The sequence below is a fragment of the Aquarana catesbeiana genome, linkage group LG02, assembly GCF_042186555.1.
Source record: "Aquarana catesbeiana isolate 2022-GZ linkage group LG02, ASM4218655v1, whole genome shotgun sequence".
Classification (NCBI taxonomy): Eukaryota; Metazoa; Chordata; class Amphibia; order Anura; family Ranidae; genus Aquarana; species Aquarana catesbeiana.
In genome coordinates, this window is record NC_133325.1 from 574,447,079 (window position 1) to 574,473,141 (window position 26,063).

General features: G+C 43.6%; 1 protein-coding gene and 1 long non-coding RNA gene across 4 annotated transcripts in view; one reads left to right on the top strand and one right to left on the bottom strand.

Moving 5' to 3' along the window:
• Positions 1 to 26,063, top strand: part of DCAF6 (DDB1 and CUL4 associated factor 6) — a 264,140-nt gene that overhangs the window by 224,567 nt on the left and 13,510 nt on the right. The window lies entirely within an intron of this gene.
• LOC141128682 (uncharacterized) overlaps positions 1 to 26,063 on the bottom strand; it is an 85,300-nt gene that overhangs the window by 7,062 nt on the left and 52,175 nt on the right. Inside the window, exon 4 of the long non-coding RNA XR_012241720.1 lies at positions 21,215 to 21,431. This is a non-coding gene — a long non-coding RNA (uncharacterized lncRNA). The remainder of the gene's footprint in view (positions 1 to 21,214; positions 21,432 to 26,063) is intronic.

Sequence of the window (26,063 nt, forward strand, 5' to 3'; positions counted from 1 at the left end):
AAAAACATTTTAACTTACCTGAAATCCCTGTTGCTAGGCCGTCTTCCTAATCTGCCTCTTCCTATTCCGCGGCGCTTCCTCCTCCTAAGGTGAGTGGCCCCGTTGCCTTCTGGGACATGTGTGTGTATCCCAGAAAACAATGGGGCTATTCACAGAGTGCCGCTCGCGCATGTGCAGTAGGAAACTGGCAGTGAAGCCGCAAGGCACCACTGCCTGTTTCCCTTAGTTAGGATGAAGGCACCGCCAGCCGATCCGATGGACGGATCGGCCTCGGGGGGGGCTGACATCTCGGGCTCGCTGGACAGGTAAGTGTCCTTATTAAAAGTCAGCAGCTACAGTGTTTGTAGCTGCTGACTTTAAAAAAAAAAAAAAAAAAAAAAAAAACGGCTGGAACCCTGCTTTAAGCCATTTATTATCAATCAACTGTGTTTACGCTTTTTAAATCATAATGGCAACAGAAACTATCCAAATTCCCCAGTTTTTAATACTGTGTATTGCCCCCTTTAACATCAATGACAGCTTGAAGTCTTTTGTGGTATTTGTGGATGAGGCCCTTTATCTTCTCAGATGGTAAAGCTGCCAATTCCTCTTGGCAAAAAGCCTCCAGTTCCTGTAAATTCTTGGGCTGTCTTGCATGAACTGCACATTTTGAGATCTCTGCAGAGTGGCTTAATGATATTGAGGTCAGGATACCGAGATGGCCACTTCAGAACCTTCACTTTATTCTGCTGTAGCCAATGACAGGTCCACTTGGCCTTGTGTTTTGGATCATTGTCATGTTGGAATTTCCAAGTACGTCTGATGCACAGCTTCCTGGCTTATGAATGCAAATGTTCCTCCAGTATTTTTTGAAAACATACTACATTCATCTTGCCATCATTTTTGACCAAATTTCCTGTGCCTTTGTAGCTCACACATCCCCAAAACATCAGCAATCCAACTCCATACCTTTCAACATAGGACTTGTTGACTTCCCTCCAAATGTAGCGTTTATGGTTGTGGCCAAGAAGCTCAATTTTGGTCTCATCACTCCAAATGACTTTGTGCCAGAAGGTTTGAGGCTTGTCTCTGTGCTGTTTGGCGTATTGTAAGTGGGATACTTTGTGGCATTTGTGTAGTAATGGCTTTCTTCTGGCGACTCGACCATGCAGCCCATCTTTTTTCAAGTGCATCTTGAAACAGCCACACAACATGTTTTCAGAGAGTCCTGTATTTCACCTGAAGTTATTTGTGGGTTTTTCTTTGCATCCCGAACAATTTTCCTGGCAGTTGTGGCTGAAATCTTAGTTGGTCTACCTGACCGTGGTTTGGTTTCAACAGTACCCCTCATTTTCCACTTCTCGATTAGAGTTTGCTGTTGATTGGCATTCTCAATTCCTTGGATATTTTTTATACCCCTTTCCTGTTTTATACAGTTCAACTACCTTTTCCCACAGATCCTTTGACAATTCTTTTGCTTTCCCCATGACTCAGAATCTAGAAACGTCAGGGCAGCACTGGATGAAAGATGCAAGGGTCTGCCAGGAGTCCAGAAACTCATCAACCTTTTATACACACAGACTAATTACAAGCAAAAAGATCACAGGTGAGGATGGTTACCTTTTAATAGCCATTCAAACCCCTTTGTGTCAACTTGTGTGCATGTTAGCAGGCCAAAATCACCAGGGTATGTAAACTTTTGATCAGGGTCATTTGGGTAGTTCCTGCTGCCATTATGATTTAAAAAGAGTAAACCCAGTTGATAATAAATGGCTTCAGCCAAACACTAACCATGAGTGAAATAAATGTTTTTGTGTTATCATTCATATTCTCTGAAAAATGGCCAAGAAATCATAAATTCTGCCAGGGTATGTAAACTTATGAGCACAACTGTATCAGAAAAATTTCAACATTTTAGCCATAGGTTTGCTGATTAAATAAAGTATGTCCTAACAAATACATATGATGTTTTTTGGACAAACCAGGTGTTATCGTGGCAAAATTATCTTCCAAAAATGATTTTATTTATTGAGCAATCTAAAAAGTGCACACTTTATCTACAGTATTGCAAGGGAGTATACTTAAAGCCTAACCTTATGTTTACCTTTACATCAAATAGTTTGTTTGGGCCAAGCTGGTATCCTGGTTTTTATTTCTTGTAAAAGTGATCCAGGCGAGCCACCTGATCACTTTTACTCTGAAGGTCACCACCCTCCACCCACCGCTGCCTGTGATTGTTCCCAGGCTCTCCTGTTCCACCGGGAGCCTGAGACGGCAGTAAATGGTCCATTCGGTGACTGCACCACAGAGGTATTGCTGTGAATGTCAGAGTGAGAGCAAAAATTCTAGAGCCCTAATTCACAATTAAAGTGGTTGTAAAGGCAGAAGGTTTTTTATCTTAATGCATTCTATGCATTAAGATAAAAAGCCTTCTGTGTGCAGGAGCCCCTCTTACACTTACAGTCAGGTCCATAAATATTGGGACTACTACACAATTCTAATCTTTTTGGCTCTATACACCACCACAATGGATTTGAAATTAAACGAACAAGATGTGCTTTAACTGCAGACTTTCAGCTTTAATTTGAGGGTATTTACATTCAAATCAGGTGAACGATGTAGGAATTACAACAGTTTGTATATGTGCCTCCCACTTTTTAAGGGACCAAAAGTAATGGGACAATTGGCTGCTTAGCTGTACCATTGCCAGGTGTGTGTTATTCCCTCATTATCCCATTTACAAGGAGCAGATAAAAGGTCCAGAGTTAATTTCAAGTGTGCTATTTGCATTTGGAATCTGTTGCTGTCAACTCTCAATATGAGATCCAAAGAGCTGTCACTATCAGTGAAGCAAGCCATCATTAGGCTGAAAAAACAAAACAAACCCACCAGAGATCGCAAAAACATTAGGTGTGACCAAATCAACTGTTTGGAACATCCTTAAAAAGAAAGAACGCATCGGTGAGCTCAGCAACACCAAAAGACCCGGAAGACCACAGAAAACAACTGTGGTGGATGACCGAAGAATTCTTTCCCTGGTGAAGAAAACACCCTTCACAACAGTTGGCCAGACCAAGAACACTCTCCAGGAGGTAGGTGTATGTGTGTCAAAGTCAACAATGAAGAGAAGACTTCACCAGAGTGAATACAGAGGGTTTACCACAAGATGTAAACCATTGGTGAGCCTCAAAAACAGGAAGGCCAGATTAGAGTTTGCCAAACAACATCTAAAAAAGCCTTCACAGTTCTGGAACAACATCCTATGGACAGATGAGACCAAGATCAACTTGTACCAGAGTGATGGGAAGAGAAGAGTATCGAGAAGGAAAGGAACTACTCATGGTCCAAAGTATATCACCTCATCAGTGAAGCATGGTGGTGCTAATGTAATGGCGTGGGCATGTATGGCTGCCAATGGAACTGGTTCTCTTGTATTTATTAATGATGTGACTGCTGACAAAAGCAGCAGGATGAATTCTGAAGTGTTTCGGGCAATATTATCTGCTCATATTCAGCAAAATGCTTCAGAACTCATTGGACGGCGCTTCACAGTGCAGATGGGCAATGACCCGAAGCATACTACAAAAGCAACCAAAGAGTTTTTTAAGGGAAAGAAGTGGATTATGCAATGGCCAAGTCAATCACCTGACCTGAATCCGATTGAGCATGCATTTCACTTGCTGAAGACAAAACTGAAGGGAAAATGACCCAAGAACAAGCAGGAACTGAAGACAGATGCAGGAGGCCTGGCAGAGCATCACCAGGGATGAAACCCAGCAACTGGTGATGTCTATGCGTTCCATACTTCAGGCTGTAATTGACTGCAAAGGATTTGCAACCAAGTATTAAAAAGTTAAAGTTTGGATGGGGGGAGATGGGCGGAGCCTAGCGGAGCAGACATGCATTGTTAGAGCTCCGCACCGCTGAGGAGAGAAGAGAAGGACAAAGCGGAGCCTGCAGGCTCAAAAGGTATCCATTTGAACCTTTTTGCCCCAGGGAACAAACTGTGAAAGTTTGGGCAGGAAATATGGTACTGGGAGGAAACCGTGGCAGAAATAAAAATCACCTCACAAAGAGCTCACAGGCACTCACTGCAACTAAAGCAGCTCCAGTCACCTCACAAGATACAGCATCAGGGCGCTCTCACAGACAGAAAATGTCACAGCAAGACTCTCCATTTGAGTCAGATACAGAACAAATCCTCTCACAAACTTCTCCACAAGCCTCCTCAGCATCCCCAGTAATATTATTACAATTTGAAAAGATGCTTCATAAGGCTTTAAAACAAACCCCAGACCAAATAACAAAAAGCCTAACCAAAGAAATAAGAGAGCTGGGAAACCGCACCGCAGCCTTAGAAATAAAAATGGATGAAATTGAAATTACAACCCAAGTAAATATAACAGAATTGGAACAATTAAAAGAAGAGAATTTAATACTTCAAACTAAGCTCGAAGATTACGAAAATAGAGCCAGACGTTCAAACTTGCGCATAAGGGGAATACCTGAAACTGTGACAGACCTGCAATCTACTATTACTGCTCTATTACAAGAACTAAAGCCAGATATCCCTATTGAACGTTTAGAACTGGACAGAGTACACAGAGCCCTCACAGCCAAAAAGAAAGATGGACCCCCACGTGATATAATCACAAAATTTCATTATTACAGAATGAAAGAACAAATACTAATTGCTGCAAGAGAAAAAAAGGAACTTAATTTTCAAGGACACAATTATCAAATTTTTGCTGACCTATCCCAACTTACTATTACTAAAAGACGATCCATGAAACCCCAACTAATGGAACTGCAACGCCACAACATTAGGTATCAATGGGGCTTCCCCTTTTCAGTCAGATTTAACTACCAAGGTACAATTTACAGAAGCAGATCAGCAGATGAACTACAACAAACCCTTTTAAAATTAAATCTGACAGAACCCACAAGCAGCAACTCTCCCACACACAGAAGAATGGCATCATCTTCACCTTCAGGCAGCACTCAGAAAATTTCAGAACAAAATGGGAATCATCATTCTCACAAAAGAGGCCGTTATGCCACATCATCCATGGACCAAGAAGATTCAATGGACTGACATCCTAATTCCTGATATCTCTTCATTTATTATACTAAGAGATGGTTCTCTATAAAAAACCTGTATTTATAACTGAATGTAACTGCATTCTGATAGTCACACACTGTGTGGGATCATGTTACATTCCAGTTATATTTCTTATTACTTCTGATTCATATAGCCTTAGAATATATAAGTGAAATAAGGAAATTCTTGTTCAGTTATATATTATCAGGTAATAACAATAGATTTATTACTTTTTAGTACAAATATGTTCAATAATCCAGAAGTAATGGCAGCTTTTTCTTTCTTTTCTTAAAACAAATATAATATTACCTAACTAGTTCCTAGAATTATGTTTTTGTTTATTCTAATCTGAAGCAATACAACCTCAATTTTATGAGTTAACATATCTAAACAGTTACATATGAATAAAATATGTAATTGTTTACTCTAAAAGGGTTAAAATCCCAAAATAATTCAAACTATCTTCATCAATACCAAAGTTATTAACAGTACCTTTCAAACTGAATTATTTAGCCTAGGGCAAGACTAACCATATACAACCACCCTGGAATAAATAATTTCAACAAAAACTATATTCTGCACTCCAATTAATGAAACATCATCTTGATGTCTTTTGACATAGCACTTCTCTCCTGTAAGCGGAAGATCCGTGTACCCCCATTAGCCCTCCTCATTCTCCCAACCATATTATGTGGGAGTGTGACGAAGGCACTTATTCCCCTGAGAGAGATATTTATTCTCTTTCACGGGTAAATTGTGATTACTTGCAAAAAATAATTTATACAATGTATCATCTAATCTCATATGTTTTTTGTTTACTCTTTACTCCAGAATTCACTGGTTTCTTTTCTATCTATTCATCTCTTCAGTCCACACAGGTTGATCTGCGCAGTCAGCTCTGCATAACAAAAAGTAAGTCAAAACTATTTGATCTGTTGCCATGGCACCACTGAATATACTTTCCCTGAATGTTCAGGGAATAAATGTCCCTCAAAAAAGGACCAAAGCCTTCCGTACTTTCCATAACAAGAAGGCTCACATAGTATGCCTCCAAGAAACACACTTCACCAAAGATTCTACTCCAAAATATATTTCTCCTTTTTATCAACAAATTTACACGGCTTCTGCCTGTACCAAGCAAAGGGGAACTCTAATTGCATTTCACCGATCCACACCATTCACCTTATCATCAGAAATTAAAGACCCAGAAGGTAGATACCTGATACTCATGGGTTATATAATGGATACGGCAATCACGGTGATTTCCTACTACGCTCCTAACAAACAACCTACACCATTCCTCTCACATATATTACAAGTGATTAATACACACAAAATAGGAACAGTGATAATGTGTGGGGATTTGAACCAGGTCCTCCTCCCGTTTCTAGATAAATCACCTTTTACACCATCCAAAATAACCTCTAGATTACCTTTTTCTCAACTTCTTTCCAAATACAATCTGGTAGATTCGTGGAGAGAAAGTAACCCAATGAAAAAGAAATTCACTTATTTCTCGCACCCTCATCAAACCTTCACCAGAATAGATCATATTTTTCTAACAATAGGAATGATACCAGAAATTATTGCATCAGATATAATTCCGATTCCGTGGTCTGACCATAATGCAGTATACACTACTATAGCCTCAGCCATACCAAAAGCGCATGACCCAACGTGGTACTTACCGGACATAATGCTCAAACACCCACTACATCAGATGGCCATTGAACAAGCTTTAAAAGAATACATATCAATTAATAATACAACAGACATCTCCCCAATAACACTGTGGGAAGCTCATAAGCCTGTCTTGCGTGGTACAATACAAAGACAAATGGCACTATTTAAACGGGAACACAAAAATCTAGCAAAAAAACTAGAACTCAATTTTAATGCAGCCTACATATCATTTCAAAATAATCCATCTCAGAGTACAAAATCTCATCTGGAAAAATCTAGATTGGAATACGATCTATTTCTTACTGAGTCAGTTGATAAATCCCTCAAACGCTCCAAACACAATTTCTACATGAATACAAACAAACCAGGTACATATTTGGCTCGGGCATTAAATTCAACTAACAAATCTTTCAAACCAATACGTTTGAAATTATCAAAAAATGTTTACACTTGTAATCCAGTTAAAATAGTACATAAATTTCACTCACATCTCGCAACTTTATACAAGACAAACAATGAATTTAATCCTACAGAGGCTGAATCCTTCTTCTCAAAAATAACCTTACCTGAGTTATCTCAGAATCAAAAAAGCAGTTTGGATGAGCCTATAACTATAGATGAAGTTGCTAATGCCATAAAAGACCTAAAACTTAACAAAAGACCAGGCCCAGACGGCTACTCGGCTTTATACTATAAAACATTCTCAGAAATACTCTCTCCCATTCTCACTGAAACTTTTAACAAACTTCTAGATGGACATTCTTTTCGGCAAGAAACACTAATGGCAATTGTTTGTATGATCCCAAAACCCCTTTCTGATGATACTTCCTGTGTGAATTATCGGCCTATCTCTCTGTTAAACCTCGATATTAAATTATTAGCAAAAATAATAGCAAAACGCCTCAATAGCATTATAGGAAAATTAATACATAGAGATCAAGTAGGCTTCATGCCAAATAGACAGGCAGGCGATAATATACACAGGGCAGTGTTATTGGCACATATTGCTAAAAAACGGAAAATCCCTTTCATGTTTTCTATCTCTCGATATTAAGAGGGCATTTGACACAGTATCCTGGCAATATATGCAATATTCATTACAAAAATGGGGTTTTGGACCCCACTTTTTAACATGGATCAAAGCATTATATAATAAACCCAAAGCCTATATAAAATATGCTGGATAAAATCTGAAGCCTTTAATATCGAAAGAGGTACCCGACAGGGTTGCCCATTATCTCCCTTATTTGCCCTTATACTCGAACCCATGGCCCAATACATCAGAACAAACCAAACTATAACTGGCATTGAAGTAGGCGGTATTACACACAAATTATGTATATTTGCAGACGATATATTACTTTTTCTATCATCACCACAGGTCTCTGGTCCTAACTTAATACCAGCTCTTGATGGATTTGCAGCCCTATCCGGCCTTATGATTAATCCTCAGAAATGCCTAGTGCTTAATATTTCACCCACAAACATGGAATTGATCCCGGCTAGGGCTGCACTCCCATTCACATGGGCAGAAAAATCAATCCCATATCTTGGAATTCATTTAACAGCATCTCATTCTGACTTATTCTCAACCAATTATCCTCCTGTATTAAGACAGATCACAAATCTAATAAAACAATGGTCGCAACTTCCTTTATCCTGGATAGGGAAGATTAATGCAATCAAAATGACTATTCTACCCAAATTGCTTTATCTATTCAGAGTCCTCCCTATTCCAATTCCTTCCTATTTTTTGAGAATAGTACAAAAAAGAGCAACTTCGTTTATATGGGGCTCTTCTAAACTACGTATACCTATACACACACTACGTCTTCCCAAAAATAAAGGAGGCCTGGGATACCCTAATTTTACTAACTACTACAGAGCAGCACATTTGGCCAGTCTGTCCAAATACCATGCAAAACAGGAAATCCCATTATGGGTATTTATAGAGGCTTCAGAAAATGACCCTCTATTAATATCAAATTTATTATGGCTTGATCCTAAAGACCGCTTTAAAATTCATAATCCCATAACTAAACAGTTCTTATCTCTCTGGGATAAACTAAAAACCAAATATCAGTTACAATCTCCACACAATCCTCTCCTTTCTTTTATCAGAAATCCGGCCTTTTATCCGGCATGGATCTACCCAAATTCTTTTAAAGCTTGGACAACATCAGGCATTCAGACACTAAATGACTTCATAGCATCTAAATCATTCCTTTCATTCCCATCGCTTAGAGAAAAATATGATCTACCAAACTCTGAGATATTTAGATATCTCCAAATCAAAAATTTCTATACACCATTCCTAAAGGGGGATACACCATTATCCCAATTATCCATTTTTGAATCAATCTGTACAAAAGATCCATTTGCTAAAGGTACAATTTCATCACTTTATAATCAATTATATGGAGTAGCAAATCATAATAGACCCTCTTACGTTCAGAGGTGGGAGGAGGACCTGGGACGAACTTTAGAAGACAAGGAGTGGTCTAACATATGGCTCACATCTAAGTCATCTTCACCCAACATCTTAGCACTGGAGACAAATTATAAAGTCCTAACTCGCTGGTACCTTGTACCCGCTAGAGTGGCAAAATATTCACCTAATACCTCAGCTCTTTGTTTTCGAGGATGCCCAGAAATAGGCACATATTTACACATATGGTGGACGTGCCCAGTAATCCAAACCTTCTGGAAGGAAGTCTTCGTGATTGCATCTAAAATATTTAAAAAAATAATACAACCAGATCCATATTTAACTTTACTTAATCTAAAACTGGAATGGTTAACACTCTCTCAATTCAAACTTATGATCCAACTAATAACGGCTGCAAAACAAACAGTGGCCAAGGCATGGAAATCTCCTACATTGGTACTAGCAGAAACAATTCACAGAATGAATAATACAATGTCCCATGCTAAGATGGTAGCCATCGATCAAAATCAAATTCCAAAATTTGAAAAACTTTGGCATCCTTGGATAAAACAACAGTTCCTGTCAAACTTCAATGACTCTGTCCTGTTGCCATGGTAACAGATTAAATGACTTACAGAGACACCCATTCTAAGGCTTCAAAGAGAACTAAAAAGAATAATAAACTGACGAGCAGGACAACCTTGTGGACCATACCTCTACCTTTCAACCCTTTTTCTTCTTTCTCTTTCCTTTTCTCCACCTTACGATTAAAGCTCATTATCAGAATTTATTTGACCTATATACACTCTACTTGTAAACAATATGTATAGTAGGTATAAATCATTTAAATACCTACAAAAGTAACTAAGAAAATGATATATATCTTTAATTTAGGTTTACGTGAACCCAATGTTTAATATTTGAAATTTCATGATATTTACCTATATAAACCCTACTGTAAAACAATGAGCTTTATAGATCCTTGTAAACTTACTTTATGTATCTTTATAACATTGTATACTCAATAAACTTCTTTTGACAAGGAAAAAAGTTTGGATGATTGTTAATCTGTCCCATTACTCTTGGTCCCTTAAAAAGTGGGAGGCACATATACAAACTGTTGTAATTCCTACACCGTTCACCTGATTTGGATGTAAATACCCTCAAATTAAAGCTGAAAGTCTGCGTTTAAAGCACATCTTGTTCGTTTCATTTCAAATCCATTGTGGTGGTGTATAGAGCCAAAAAGATTAGAATTGTGTCAATGTCCCAATATTTATGGACCTGACTGTACGTGAGCCCTATCTCGATCCAGCGATGTTGTACAAGAGACTCGGCTGTCCGGGACTCTACCTCCTCATTGGCTGAGAGGGCAGCGAAGATCCATTGGCTCCTGCTTCTGTCAATCAAAGTCAGTGAGCCAATGAGGAGAGAGAGGGGGCGGGGCAGGCCGCAGCTTCATGTCTGAATGGACACAGAGTTGCGGCTAGGCTCTAGTGACCCCATAGCAAGCTGCTTGCTGTGGGGGCACTCAACAGGAGGGAGGGGCCAGGAGCACCAAAGAGGGACCCAAGTAGAGGAGGATCTGGGCTGCTCTGTGCAAATCCACTACACAGCAGGTAAATATGACATGTTTGTTCTTTTTAACAAAGAAAAAAACAAAAACGAGACTTGAGTATCACTTTAACTCTAAAATGATAACCTGTAACGGCTTTAAAATGTCACCTACGAACAATTTTAGGTACCTTAGTTTGTCGCCTTTTAACAGGAAAATTTTAAATCTTGACATTTCTGTACTCGACAAACATCGTCTTGTTATATTTTAACAAAAGTTGAGTATTGTATTGTGTGCACCAAAAATTCATTTCAGTGTATATTTTTTCTTCAAATTTTCACTTGATAAACAACTGTGCAAATATGGTGTGATATAAAAAATTGCAACAGCCAAGGTGTCTTGAAGCAATATATACCAATATTTTATAGTCCTCTGGCCATTATTTGTGTTACTGGAGTTCAGCTTTGTTTTCCTATTTTCCTGACAGTGAGAAAAACTTTTATCTGAGCTTTATCAGATCTCAGCTCTTTCTATAAATAAAAGGCCATAACCACTTGGTGCCCAACATGCGTACTGCCCCACTCTGTGTGTGGTTTGCTGTGTGCTGGGGTGGGTCCACCACCTTTTGGGAAGCAGAGAGACAGCAGGGTGTTGGGCACTGAAACACTCTCTGATTCGGCACCTGGCACAGAAATGAAGACTGTAGTGTCAGGCAGAGTAATCTTCATCCAACAATACAAGTAAACTTTTGGCCCAGAATAATCACACCTGCTTTATTTTTCTCTTTTTTTTTTTTCTTCTTTGTATTCAAAAGCTTTATTGTAAAGTTTGGGCCTCGTTAGGGAAAGAGAGAACAGACCAGGAGCATGTGATCAGTAACCCCCTAATGCTGGATAGCATACTGTTGCACCGATACTAGTATCGGTATCAGTGCTGATACTGAGTATTTGCAGTATTTGAAGTATTTGTACTCGTGCAAATGCACCGATACCTGAAACCGATCCTTTCAGGATCTTTGAGCTGCCAGTGGGTCTCCCCTATTGACAGCTGAAGTGTTAACCACTTAAGCCCCGGACCATTTGGCTGGCCAAAGACCAGAGCACTTTTTGCAATTCAGCACTGCGTTACTTTAACTGACAATTCCGCGGTCGTGCGACGTGGCTTCCAAACAAAATTGACTTTTTTCCCCACAAATAGAGGTTTATTTTGGTGGTATTTGATCACCTCTGTGGTTTTTTATTTTTTCGCTATAAACAAAAAAAGTGACAATTTTGAAAAAAACTTTTTTTTTTTCCTCAGTTTAGGCCGATACGTATTCTTCTACATATTTTTGGTAAAAAAATGGCAATACATGTTTGATTGATTTGCGCAAAAGTTATAGCGTCTACAAAAAAGGGGAAAGTTTTTTATGGTATTTTTATTAATAATTTATTTTTTTACTAGCAATGTCGGCGATCAGTGATTTTTTTTTTTTTTTATCATGACTGCGACATTATGACAGACAGATTGGACACTTTTGGCGCTATTTTGGGAGCATTCACATTTATACAGCTATCAGTGCGATTAAAAATGCATTGATTACTGTGGAAATGTGACTGGCAGTGAAGGGGTTAACCACTAGGTGGCGCTGTAGGGGTTAAGTGTGTCCTAGGGAGTGATTCTAACTGGGGGGGGATGGGATATATGTGTACCACGACACTGATCACTGCTCCCGATTACAGAGAGCTGTGATCAGTGAGTGTCATTAGGCAGAATGGGGAAATGCTTGTTTACATTAGCATATCCCCGTTCTTCCTCATCGTGAGACGATCGCGGGTATCCCCACGGACATAGATTCCGCAGGATACCCAATCACGCTCACGGAGCTCCTGGCCGGGCGCGTGCCCAAGCCGCCTCTTAAAGGACAACGTACAGGTATGTTAATCTGCCTTTACGTGCCCTTCCATCGCAGTATATATGCGTGAGGCAGTTGGGAAGCGGTTAAAGAAATCCGGTAATTGGTAAAAAAAAAAAAAGCAGCCAGCAATGTTTATTAACTGCTTGCTGCCCGCCCACCGTCAAGTGACGGCGGAGCGGTGCAGCTCTTGTTCTGGGACGCCGTCGTATGATGGCGTCCCAGAACGGCCGCTCTCACGCCCAGCATGGCGATCACAGCCGCGCCGTGTTGCTAGGACATGGTGCGACCCCGATCTGTGTAAAGAGCCGCGTCCGCGGCTCTTTAACCATGTGATCGGCTGTGTCCAATCACAGCCAGTCACATGTAAATATGGAGATGCCGGTAATCGGCTCTCCTTGCCTCACACTTACAGTGTGTGGTGAGGAGAGCTGATCAGCAGCATCTCCTCACAGGGGGACATGTAGGAATGTAATCAGGGCACTGATCATCGGTGCCCTGATTACAATAGTGAAATACAGTGTCACAATACAGTGTCCACCATTCCCCACCAATGGCAGCATACAGTGCCCACCAGTGGCAGCAATCAGTGCCCATTAGCCATGCCAGTCAGTGCTGGCAATCAGTGCCACCTATCAGCGCTGCCCATCACTGCTGTCCAATGCCCATCAGTGCCCATATGTACCGCCTATCCGTGCCGCCTATCAATGCCCAGCAGTGCCGCCTATCAGTGTCCACCAGTGCTGCCTAACAGTGCCCATCAGTGCGGCATATTAGTGCCTCCTCATCAGTGCCACCTCATCAGTGCCCATCGGTACCGCCTCATCAGCGCACATCAGTCAAGGCGAAAAATTACTTAGTTACAAAATTTACTGACAGGAAAAAAGTAAAAAACTTTTTTTTTTCAAAATTTTTGGTCTTTTTTTATTTTATTTTTTGTAAAAAATAAAAAACCCAGCAGTGATTAAATACCACCAAAAGAAAGCTCTATTTAAGTGAAGAAAATGATAAAAAATTTGTTTGGGTACAGTGTAGCATGACCGCGCAATTGTCATTCAAAGTGCGACGGCGCTGAAAGCTGAAAAATGGGTTGGGCAGGAAGAGGGTGTTAGTGCCTGGTAGGCAAGTGGTTAACAACATCGCTCAGCCTGAAACACTAAAATAAAAAGAAACATTGTTTCTTTTTGTATCTTTCTGTTTCTTCAATTGTATATCAAAGGGATGAAAAAATCATCCTTTGTTTAACCCAGGGGTCTCAAACTCAAATTGCCTGAGGGCCACATGACAAGTTTTCATATCCCATGGGGGGCCGCATGCAAACTTTTAAAACTTCAAAAGCAATGAACTATACCAGCAATAATATACTATACTATACCCAGCACTGGTGTCAGCAAACGCATTATACCCAGTACTGGTGTCCGTAAGCGCATTATTAACCCAGCATTGGTGTCAGCAAACGCATTATTAACTACCCAGCATTACCCCTCCCACACTGCACAAATAGCCACACACTGCACAAATAGCCCCACACTCCATAAAATACCCCCCACACTCCATAAAATACCCCCCACACTCCATAAAATACCCCCCACACTCCATAAAATACCCCCACACTACACAATTACCCCCCACACTGCACAATCACCCTCCACACTGCATAAAATACCCCCCACACTGCACAAATTTCTACCCCAGTCACCCCACTAAGGACTTTGCCTCAGTGTGATGGCTCACTCACCTCTCCTGGCAGTCAGGATCATCTGCCTCCCAAATCCTCTCCTCCTGGCTTCCATACAGGCCTAGTGACAGGGGACCCAGAGAACACAATCTCCCGCCCTGAGGTGGCAGCAGGACCCTGGTTTGGAGCTCTGGTCGATCGTCAATGCCTAGGTGGGCGGATCGATGAGCGGATCCTTCCTCCGCTCCATTCTCAGCTCTGTTCTCTCTCTGGGCTGCAGCAGCGTGCAGCGGAGAGGACAGAAGAGATGGAGAGGTAAAGCCGATGGCCGATATATGATGACGATTTTTGTGGCCGATATTTTAGGCCGATTTGAAAAAAAAAAACCTCACCCACTCCACTCCTCCCTGCTTGCTCCTGTCACTCTACCAAACACTTGATGTCCTCAGTACAGATGGCACTGGTTGGCTTAGGCAGGTGGCACTGGCAGGTGGCACTGTCTGTCACTGGCAGGTGGCACTGGCAGGTGGCACGTTGCACTGTTTGGAGGGTGCACTGATTGGCACTGACAGATGGCACTGGCAGGTGGCACTTATTGGCAGTGGCACTGGTTGGCACTGGAAGGTGGCACTGGCAGGCATTGGCAAGTGGCACTGGTTTGAAACTGGCAGGTGGCACTGGTTTGGAACTGGCAGGTGGCACTATTGGCACTGACAGGTGGCACTGATTGGCGTGGCACTGGCAGGTGGCACTGATTGGCATGGCACTGGCAGGTGGCACTGATTGGCGTGGCACTGGCAGGTGGTGGCAGGTGGCACTGGCAAGCACTGGTTGGCACTGGCAGGTGGCACTGATTGGCGTGGCACTTGCAGGTGGCGGAAGGTGGCACTGGCAGGTGGCTTTGATTGGCAGGGGCACTGGTTGGCGGTGGCACTGGCAGGCACTGGTTGGTGGTGGCACTGATTGGCGGTGGCAGGTGGCACTGGCAGGTGGTACTGGTTGGAGGTGGCAGGTGGCAATGGCAGACTGGTTGGCACTGGCAGGTGGCACTGATTGGCAGTGGCACTGGCAGCTGGCACTGACAGATGGCACTGACAGATGGCACTGATTGGCACAGGCAGGTGCCACTGGCAGGTTTCACACTGAGCGGAGTGTAACAGTGTGTGAAACTGACAAGGAGCTGTCCACACTCAGCGCTTGATGCTTGTGTGAAGCTGACACGTAGCACAGAGGAGAGAGACAGAGGGATCTGTCAGAATTGAGGTTGATGTCGGGGTGGGCGGGACCCGGCCGAGGTGGGCGGGGCCAGCAGCTGTCAAACACCAGCCAATGATTGGGCTGCTTAAGAAAAGGGGCGGGCCACATACACGTAGCTGCCCGCCCAGATCCCATTGGCTGGTGTTTGATATTGGCCGGGTCCCGCCCACCCCGGCCGGGTCCCGCCCACCCCCGACATCAACCTCAAATCTGACAGATCCCTCTGTCTCTCTCCTCCTGTTACGTTTCAGTTTCACACAAGCATCAAGCGCTGAGTGTGGAGAAGGAAGGAAGAGCAGCGGCCAGTGCTATATATCGACCTAATGGCCAAATATCGGTCGACCTCTAGTCCTTTATCAGCCCTGCCTGCGGGCCATTTTTAACCGGTCCGCGGGCCGCAAATGGCCCGCGGGCCGGTACTTTGAGACCCCTGGTTTAACCCCTTATTAACCCTTAATTTACTCTAATCAGCCTTAATTACCTTCTTTATCAGCGTATAAAATAGGGGGAAAATCGTGTGTGGGTGTTATAGGCCAATATAGGCTGCCAGGGAAGGGAAGAGCGCTGCCGAAATAGACAGAGCCGGATCTCCTGTGTACTTGGCTCGGCTCACAGTCACACCCAGTCCTGCCCCCTGAACGCCTCCTAGCATTGACGTCCCGGTATTGGACTGGCGTTATGTCCATCATAGGATCCGGGCCAAGTGACGTGACTGGGCGTGACGCCGAGTACACAGGAGATCCAGCTCTGTCTGTTTCGGCAGTGGCGTAGCTGCAGATGGGCAATGATGGGCAAGGCTGCAGATGGGCAATGATGGGCAAGGCTGCAGATGGGCACTGATTAGGCTGCAGTGAGGAGCAAGGCTGCAGATTGGCACTGATTATTCTGCAGTGAGGAGCAAGGCTGCAGATGGGCACAGATTAGGCTGCAGTGAGGAGCAAGGCTGCAGATGGGCACTGATCAGGCTGCAATGATGGGCAAGGCTGCAGCTGGGCACTGATCAGGCTGCAATGATGAGCAGTGGCAAGGCTGCAGATGGGCACTGATTAGGCTGCAATGATGAGGCACTGATCAGGCTGCAATGATGGGCAAGGCTGCAGCTGGGCACTGATCAGGCTGCAATGATGAGCAATGGGGAGGCTGCAGATGGGCACTGATCAGGCTGCAATGATGAGCAATGGCGAGGCTGCAGATGGGCACTGATCAGGCTTCATTAATGGGCAATGGCGAGGCTGCAGATGGGCACTGATTAGGCTGCAGTGAGGAGCAAGGCTGCAGATGGGCACTGATTAGGCTGCAGTGAGGAGCAAGGCTGCAGATGGGCACTGATCAGGCTGCAATGATGGGCAAGGCTGCAGATGGGCACTGATCAGGCTGCAATGATGGGCAATGGCAAGGCTGCAGATGGGCACTGATCAGGCTGCAATGATGAGCAATGGCGAGGCTGCAGATGGGCACTGATTAGGCTGCAATGATGGGCAAGGCTGCAGATGGGCACTGATCAGGCAGCAATGATGGACACTGATTAGGCTGCAATGATGAGCAATGGCGAGGCTGCAGATGGGCACTGATCAGGCTTCATTAATGGGCAATGGCAAGGCTGCAGATGGGCACTGATCAGGCTTCATTAATGGGCAATGGCGAGGCTGCAGATGGGCACTGATTAGGCTGCAGTGAGGAGCAAGGCTGCAGATGGGCACTGATTAGGCTGCAGTGAGGAGCAAGGCTGCAGATGGGCACTGATCAGGCTGCAATGATGGGCAAGGCTGCAGATGGGCACTGATCAGGCTGCAATGATGGGCAATGGCAAGGCTGCAGATGGGCACTGATCAGGCTGCAATGATGGGCAATGGCAAGGCTGCAGATGGGCACTGATCAGGCTGCAATGATGAGCAATGGCGAGGCTGCAGATGGGCACTGATTAGGCTGCAATGATGGGCAAGGCTGCAGATGGGCACTGATCAGGCAGCAATGATGGACACTGATTAGGCTGCAATGATGAGCAATGGCGAGGCTGCAGATGGGCACTGATCAGGCTTCATTAATGGGCAATGGCAAGGCTGCAGATGGGCACTGATCAGGCTTCATTAATGGGCAATGGCGAGGCTGCAGATGGGCACTGATTAGGCTGCAGTGAGGAGCAAGGCTGCAGATGGGCACTGATTAGGCTGCAGTGAGGAGCAAGGCTGCAGATGGGCACTGATCAGGCTGCAATGATGGGCAAGGCTGCAGATGGGCACTGATCAGGCTGCAATGATGGGCAATGGCAAGGCTGCAGATGGGCACTGATCAGGCTGCAATGATGGGCAATGGCAAGGCTGCAGATGGGCACTGATCAGGCTGCAATGATGAGCAATGGCGAGGCTGCAGATGGGCACTGATTAGGCTGCAATGATGGGCAAGGCTGCAGATGGGCACTGATCAGGCAGCAATGATGGACACTGATTAGGCTGCAATGATGAGCAATGGCGAGGCTGCAGATGGGCACTGATCAGGCTTCATTAATGGGCAATGGCAAGGCTGCAGATGGGCACTGATCAGGCTGCAATGATGGGGAAAGGTGAGGCTGCAGATGGACACTGATCACGCTTCATTAACCACTTAAGCCCGGGACCATTTGGCTGCCTAAAGACCAGAGGACTTTTTACAATTTGGCACTGCGCTGTTTTAACTGGTAATTGTGCAGTCGTGCAATGCTGCGTCCTTTTTTTCCCCACAAATAGAGCTTTCTTTTGATGTTATTTGATTGTCTCTGCGATTTTTATTTTTTGCGATATAAACGCAAAAAGACCAAAAATTTTGAAAAAATATTTTCTACTTTTTGTTATAAGAAAAATCCAATAAACTCAATTTTAGTCATACATTTAGGCCAAAATGTATTCAGCCACATGTCTTTGGTAAAAAAAATGTCAATAAGCGTATATTTATTTATTGGTTTGCGCAAAAGTTATAGTGTCTACAAACTAGGGTACATTTTCTGGAATTTACATTTGCTTTTAGTTTATGACTACCTATCTCATTTCTTGAGATGCTAAAATGGCAGGGCAGTACACCCCCCCCCCCCCCAAATGACCCCATTTTGGAAAGTAGACACCCCAAGGAAATTGCTGAGAGGCATGTTGAGCCCATTGAATTTAATTTTTTTTATTCAAGTGATTGAATAATGACAAAAAAAAAATTGTCACTAAATGATATATTGCTCACACATGCCATGGTCATATGTGGAAATGCACCCCAAAATACATTTTTCTGCTTCTCCTGAGTACGGGGATACCACATGTGTGAGACTTTTTGGGAGCCTAGCCGCGTACGGGGCCCTGAAAACCAAGCACTGCCTTCAGGATTTCTAAGGGCGTAAATTTTTGATTTCACTCCTCGCTACCTATCAGTTTTGAAGGCCATAAAATGCCAAGATGGCACAAACCCCCCGCCCCCAAATTACCCCATTTTGGAAATTAGACACTCCAAGCTATTTGCTGAGAGGAATGTTGAGTCCATGAAATATTATATATTTTGCCACAAGTTGCGGGAAAATGACAAACTTTTTTTTTTGCACAAAGTTGTCACTAAATGATATATTGCTCAGACATGCCATGGCCGTATGTGGAATTACACCCCAAAATACAAAAAAAAAAAAAGTTTGTCATTTTCCCTCAACTTGTGTCAAAATATAAAACATTCCATGGACTCGAAATGCCTCTCAGCAAATAGCTTGGGGTGTCTACTTTCCAAAATGGGGTCTTGGGGGGGGGGGGGGGTTGTGCCGTCTGGGCATTCCATGGCCTCTGAAACTGTGATAGGCAGTGAGGAGTGAAAAAGCCTGAAGGCGGTGCTTGGTTTTTCGGGGTCCCGTACGCAGCTAGGCTCCCAAAAAGTCTCACACATGTGGTATCCCCGTACTCAGGAGAAGCAACAGAATGTATTTTGGGGTGTAATTCCACATATGCCCATGGCATGTTTGAGCAAAATATCATTTAGTGACAACTTTGTGCAAAAAAAAAAAAAAAATTGTCTTTTTCCCACAACTTGTGTCAAAATATAAAATATTCCATGGACTCGACATGCCTCTGAGCAAATAGCTTGGGGTGTCTACTTTCCAAAATGGGGTCATTTGGGGGGGGGGGGTTTGAACTGTCCTGGCATTTTATGCACAACATTTAGAAGCTTATGTCACACATCACCCACTGTTCTAACCACTTGAAGACAAAGCCCTTTCTGACACTTTTTGTTTACATGAAAACATTTTTTTTTTTTTTTTTGCAAGAAAATTACTTTCATTTTTTTTTTCACACAGTATTTGCGCAGCGATTTTTCAAACGCATTTTTTTTGGAAAAAACACACTTTTTAATTTTAATGCACTAAAATACACTATATTGCCCAAATGTTTGCTGAAATTAAAAAGATGATCTTAGGCCGAGTAAATGGATACCAAACATGACATGCTTTAAAATTGCACACAAACGTGCAGCGGTGACAAACTACATACATTTTTAAAAGCCTTTACAGGTTACCACTTTAGATTTACAGAGGAGGTCTACTGCTAAAATTACTGCCCTTGATCTGACCTTTGCGGTGATACCTCACATGCATGGTGCAATTGCTGTTTACATATGACGCCAGACCGACGCATTCACCTTTGCATGAGAGCAGGGGGGGACAGGGGTGCTTTTTATTTATTTATTTTTTAATTATTTATTTTGATTTTTTATTTTATTTTTAAACTGCTCCTTTCTTTTTTTATTTTATTTTATTTTATTTTCATCATTTTTATTGTTCTCAGGGAATGTAAATATCCCCTATGATACTAATAAGTAGTGACAGGTACTTTTTTTTTTAAAAAATTGGGGTCTATTAGACCCTAGATCCCTCCTCTGCCCTCAAAGCATCTGACCATACCAAGATCGGTGTGATAAAATGCTTTCCCAATTTCCCAATGGTGCTGTTTACATCCAGCGAAATCAAAGTCATGAAATGCTTGTAGCTTCCGGTTTCTTAGGCCATAGAGACGATTGGAGCCGTTCTGGTCTCTGATCGGCTCTATGGTCAGCTGGCGGAACCACTGGCTGCATTCTCAGGTTCTCTGTTGGGACAGGAGAGCAAGAGAAAACCATTGAAGACGGTGGGGGGGGGGGGAACATTCCCTCCCACTGCTTGTAAAAGCAGTCTAGAGGCTAATTAGCTGCTAGGATTGCTTTTACATGAAAGCCGACTGCTGGCTGAAAAGAATGATACCAAGATGATACTTGATCATCATTCTGGTATAACCACTCAAAGTCCAACAACATACCAATACGTTGCTGGTCCTTGTTGGGCATATATTGTAATTTTTTTTTTCATGCAGCCTGTGTGTTGAACAAAAAAAAAGAGATTGATCGGTGGGTATGCCCACCATTAGAATACCTCCATTCATCCACCCACTTTTAATGATGGGCATACATGCTCCATTTTGTTTTTAACTGTGGTGGTGAAATCCCCTCCTACAGCGCTGGAGTCCTGGCTTTATGTATCATGGGAGCAAGCGCTGTTGCTGTCAAGATAAATAAATCCACGCTGCAACTGAATGGCGTACCTGCTAAGCAAATGATGGTTAACAATAAAACAAAGTAACATTACAGTATAACAGTAAGACATACCATACCTGCAAAGCAAATACAAAAAAAAAATAGTAAAAAATAGTAAGTAAAAAGTTAGAAGCAAATCGCTCCTCCACCCCTGCTGTGGCATATATACTCTTTTCTTTAACTGTGGTGGTGAAATCACCTCCTACAGCGTTGGAGTCATGGCTTTATGTATCGTGGGAGCAAACGCTGTTGCTGTCAAGATAGTTAAATCTGCGCTGCAGCTGAATGGCGTACCTGAAAACAAAAAATGGTTAACAATAAAACACAGTAAACCGTATAAAAAAAATTACATACCTGAAACATAACATGATAAAACATAATAACAATAACATTTTGCAGAATAGAATACAGTAAAAAAGAGCAGAACAATAGAGAGAGAACAATAAAATGACAACTATTTTTTGTTTTTTTTTGTTTTTTTATTTTATATATTTGTGGGTTTTTTTTTACACTTTTTTTTTTTTTTACACTTTTTTTTTTTTTGTAACGGTTGTAACTGTAATGGTTCCAGGTTCGGGTCTCTCAAAATGCGATGGCATCTTGGGAGACCCTGTGAAAGTGTGTCCTAGTATGTGCCGTGCTGTACCCTACGCTAAAATTCCACTAGTGTATGGTAGCGTTCAAAACATTCACCAATGCAAAGACCAGGATTGTCAGGACAGAAGGGACAATAATAGCGGGTGTCACGCCTATATCTGCGCTTACTACAGAGACAACATCATCTTTGGGGGGCTCGTTGGGAAGGGGTACTCGGGAGGACATACGGAAAATGCCTCTCATGCAGCCGGCTTACTGCATTTGGATTGGGAAGGTGAGGTGAAGCACCCTCTGGAAACAGAAGGGCTCTGACGATCTCTTCCTGGATTTTAAGGAAGGATCCAGTCCGTCCTGAAGCTCTGTATAGCACATGAGCGTTCAGCAAAGCCAATTGAAATAAACAGACGCTTTTTTGTACCAGTGTCTGGCCTTAGGGACAACTAGGTACGGCGCCAACAACTGGTTGTTGAGGTCCACCCCTTCCATATTTTGATTATATTTGTGGACACAGAGGGGTTTCTCCACAACACCAGTCACCGTAGGAATTTGGACCGTCGTATCTGCATGAAGGGAGGAAAGAACTAAAACATTTCTATTATCCCTCCACTTCACAGCAATCGAGTTATTACACTTCAAGCAGGCTCTGATGGGAATCTACAAGCCGCTGGGGAAAGCCCTGGCGATTAGATCGCATGGTGCCACATGCACCAATCTGATGATCAAACAAGTGACTAAAAAGTGGCACGCTCGTGTGATAATTGTCCACATACAAATGGTACCCCTTTCCGAATAAGGGTGACACCAAGTCCCACACAATCTTGCCAGCGCTCCAGGCAGTTCGGCGGCTCTACGTGACTATCTCTTCCCTCGTAAACCATAAAACTACATCTTGACCCCGTATCTGGCACTCTTGCTGGGAAGATGCTGTTTGAAATGCAAGTGGCCAGAAAACGTAATCAGGGACTCATCAACGCAGACAACTTGATGGGGAGTAAACAAGTCTGCAAAACATTGGTTGAAGTGGTTTACGAGGGGCCAAATTTTGTAGAGCCGATCGTATCCAGGGTCTCCACGAGGACGACAGAGTTCATTGTTGTTGAAATGCATGAACCGCAAGATCTGCTCGTATCGTGCCCTGGTCATGGAGGTAGAGAACACGGGCATATGGTAAATTGGGTCAGTGGACCAATATGACCACAACATACTCATTTTAACTATCCCCATGTCGAGGGATAGGCCCAGAAAGGTCTTAAATTCGGAAACCGTAATTGGTTTCCAATCTCTGGCAAGGGAGGACTGGGGATTAGCGGCGATGAATTGACCAGCATACAAATTACTTTGGTCCACAATAGATCTATAGAGATCTTCGGTGAAAAACAGCGAATAAAAATCAAGTGAAGTAAAATCAACTGTTTCCACCTGAATGCCGGGTTGGCCAGTGAATGGGGGAAGTACAGGTGCTGCAGAAGTGGTGGGCTCCCAATTAGGATTGGCAAATTCTGCAGGAAGGACACTATGGGCATGACGGGCCTGTCTTTGTCTTCTTGGTGGCAGCGGGACACTACTTGTGCTTGCCACCTCACCAGCTTATACTGCACTTATGGGACTCGCCACGTCACCACATGTTACTGCAGTGCTGGTTTTGCTACGACCAGGGTGTACTAGGCCGCTGGTGCTTGCCAGTTCACCAGAAGGATGATCGGCACTAGTACTTCTCTGCTCCATACGAGAGCCCTGCGGTTCTTGCACCTCAACAACAGCAGAAGAAGATTGGGGTCTGGTACGCCTGACCTTGGCAGGGACCACAACTCCGTCATCAGAGCTATCTGTCATGGAGCCGCTGTCATCTACAAGATCGATCGTATTCTGAGCTTGAATCTGACAGATGAGTGACTTCCTCTTCACTATCTGTCATGCGCAGAAACGTGTAGGCCTCTTCACTAGTGTACCTTCGATTTGCCATTTTGGGCTCTAAATTTACTGGTACACTAGTGAGACTCACAGGTAAAAAAGCTCCTAGGCTGTCAGCAACTGTATCAAACGCTACCAAAAAAACTGTTAGCGATCGCAGGGATCAGGCCTGACTCTGCGATTGCTGCAGTTATGTGTTTAGTGTTTTGTAAGTGACAGTGATCGATCGATACTGCACTTGGGTGGGCTGGGCGGAGGGGAAAAATGCAGGTGCTAGCAGGTATCTGGGCTGATCCCGCTAACACTGCGTTTTTGGGAACCCTAAACTGCTGGGGATGTTAGTATATATCTGATCAGATATCGATCCGTTCAGACATTATACCACTAAGGGAGGTGTATGCTGCGTGTGTGGGTGTTAGCGGTACTGGCACTAATCTGCCGCTGCCTGGGGCGACGCAGACCCTATCTGACCCTAAAACCTAACTGATATCACCCGTGGGGCGATCCGGGGGTGAAACCTTTATTGGGTAATAAACGGCGGATATAAAAAACTAACCAGTGTCCCCCGTAACACTTATACAGTGATCACTGGTGAAAGGGTTAACTAGGGGGCAGTGAGGGGGTTAAAACCTTTATTAGATAGTATATGGGGGTACCTGACGTTAGAAAAAGCTGACGGTGAACCTAAATAACTAACAGGCTAACTAGCTTCACCCGTGACACTTATACGGCGATCAGAAAAATGATCGATTAGTGACACTGGCGACAGGGGGTGAAAGGGTTAACTGGGGGGGCGCTCACAGGGTTAAACCTTTATTAGGGGGGTACCCTAGACCTAAAGGGGCCTACCACTAACAGCCCTAACACTTATAACAGTCAAAAATGACACCAATGCAGTGATCAGTAAAAAAATAAAACTGCTATTGGTGTCACTGTGACGGGGTGATCGGGGGAGTTTTATGTGCCTATGTGCCTATGTGTACTAGTGTTAGTGTAGTGTTGGTGCAACTCACATTGATGTCTTCTCTCCTTGGGCGCCGGAACGAAAAGCCTGCAGGAGGGGAGATGACATCACTTCCTCTGCTTCTGTTTACATTTCAGAAGCAGAGGAAGCTACTCATTCGTCAGGAACGATCGTGAGGGAGAGGCCATGAATCAGTGGCCTCCCCCTCAGGACAGATTGCTCCTGAAACAATGCCGACCGCCTGCGGCGGGAGGGGTGTAACGTACGGGTACGTTACTCTGCCTGCCCGTGCCATTCTGCCGACATATATCGTGAGGCGGTCGGCAAGTGGTTAATGGGCAATGGCGAGGCTGCAGATGGGCACTGATAAGGCTTCATTGACCCTTATTTCTTTAATTGTACATCACAGGACACAGAGCCATAGTAAATACTATGTGGGTTATAGTCCACCTTCAGGTGCTGGACACTGGCACACCCTAAACAGGAAGTTGCCTCCTTATGTAACTCCTCCCATACCAGGAGTATCTCAGTTTTTTCGCCAGTGTCTAAGGTGTTGGTCACGAGTGAAGATGTGCTGTGCTGAGCTCCACTGGAGCAATCCTTGCTGGGGCTAGCTATGCAGCCGGATCCATTCAAAGTATCTTTTAGGCCAAATTGAATGGTACCCGGGCCTCGTGCACGAAGAAACGAGGTTTTTCCTGTAAAACTTTCTCTTTTTAGAGAGCTGGACCCTGGGATCCAGTACTTTTTGGTATTAAGGCCATAAAGTTTTACTGGCGGAGGTGCTATTACAGGTCCAGGATTGTGGGTTTGCCCAAGGATCCCCAGTTCCTGAAGGTTTGTTAATGGAACCCACCGTGTAGGGTGAAGATTGGGTCTGTTGGTTTTTACCACAGAAAACCCTGCGGCGGGAAAGGCAAGTGGAGTTTTCTAGGACATTTTTGAATTTTCTTATGAAATGTCTCCTTTGCTTAGTAAATGTTGTCATGGCTAAGTGTCACCACTGGGAGCTGTATGGAGCACATACCTTCTCATGCTTCCTCAAGAGATCACGCTGTGTCCGAAGCAGCAGGCTTCTTTTTCTCTCCAGCCAGCAGCAGACCTCCAGTAAGTCTGGGGGGGGTTTCTTCACCAGACACCCCCCACCTGTGCTGTATTCTCCCCCTCTTAAAGAGGAAGAGTGTCAGGAGAAAAACGAAAAAAAAACATTTCAGCATGCCGCTCTACTCGGCGGCTTCCAGGCTCTCTCCTCGCCATTTTTTCCCCCTCACATAACAATCCTGTAGGATCAGAGGCCCGTGCTCGTGTGGAAAAGATCTTCTTTTTAAAAAAAAAAAAGAAGAGGGGGCCGAAGGCGACGGAGGGAGGTGGAGCTTAGTGCGGCATTGGCGTTCTCCAACGTCCAGTGCAGGAATGTGTTTTTTAAAGCACCATTATTACTGTTACAGGCTGAC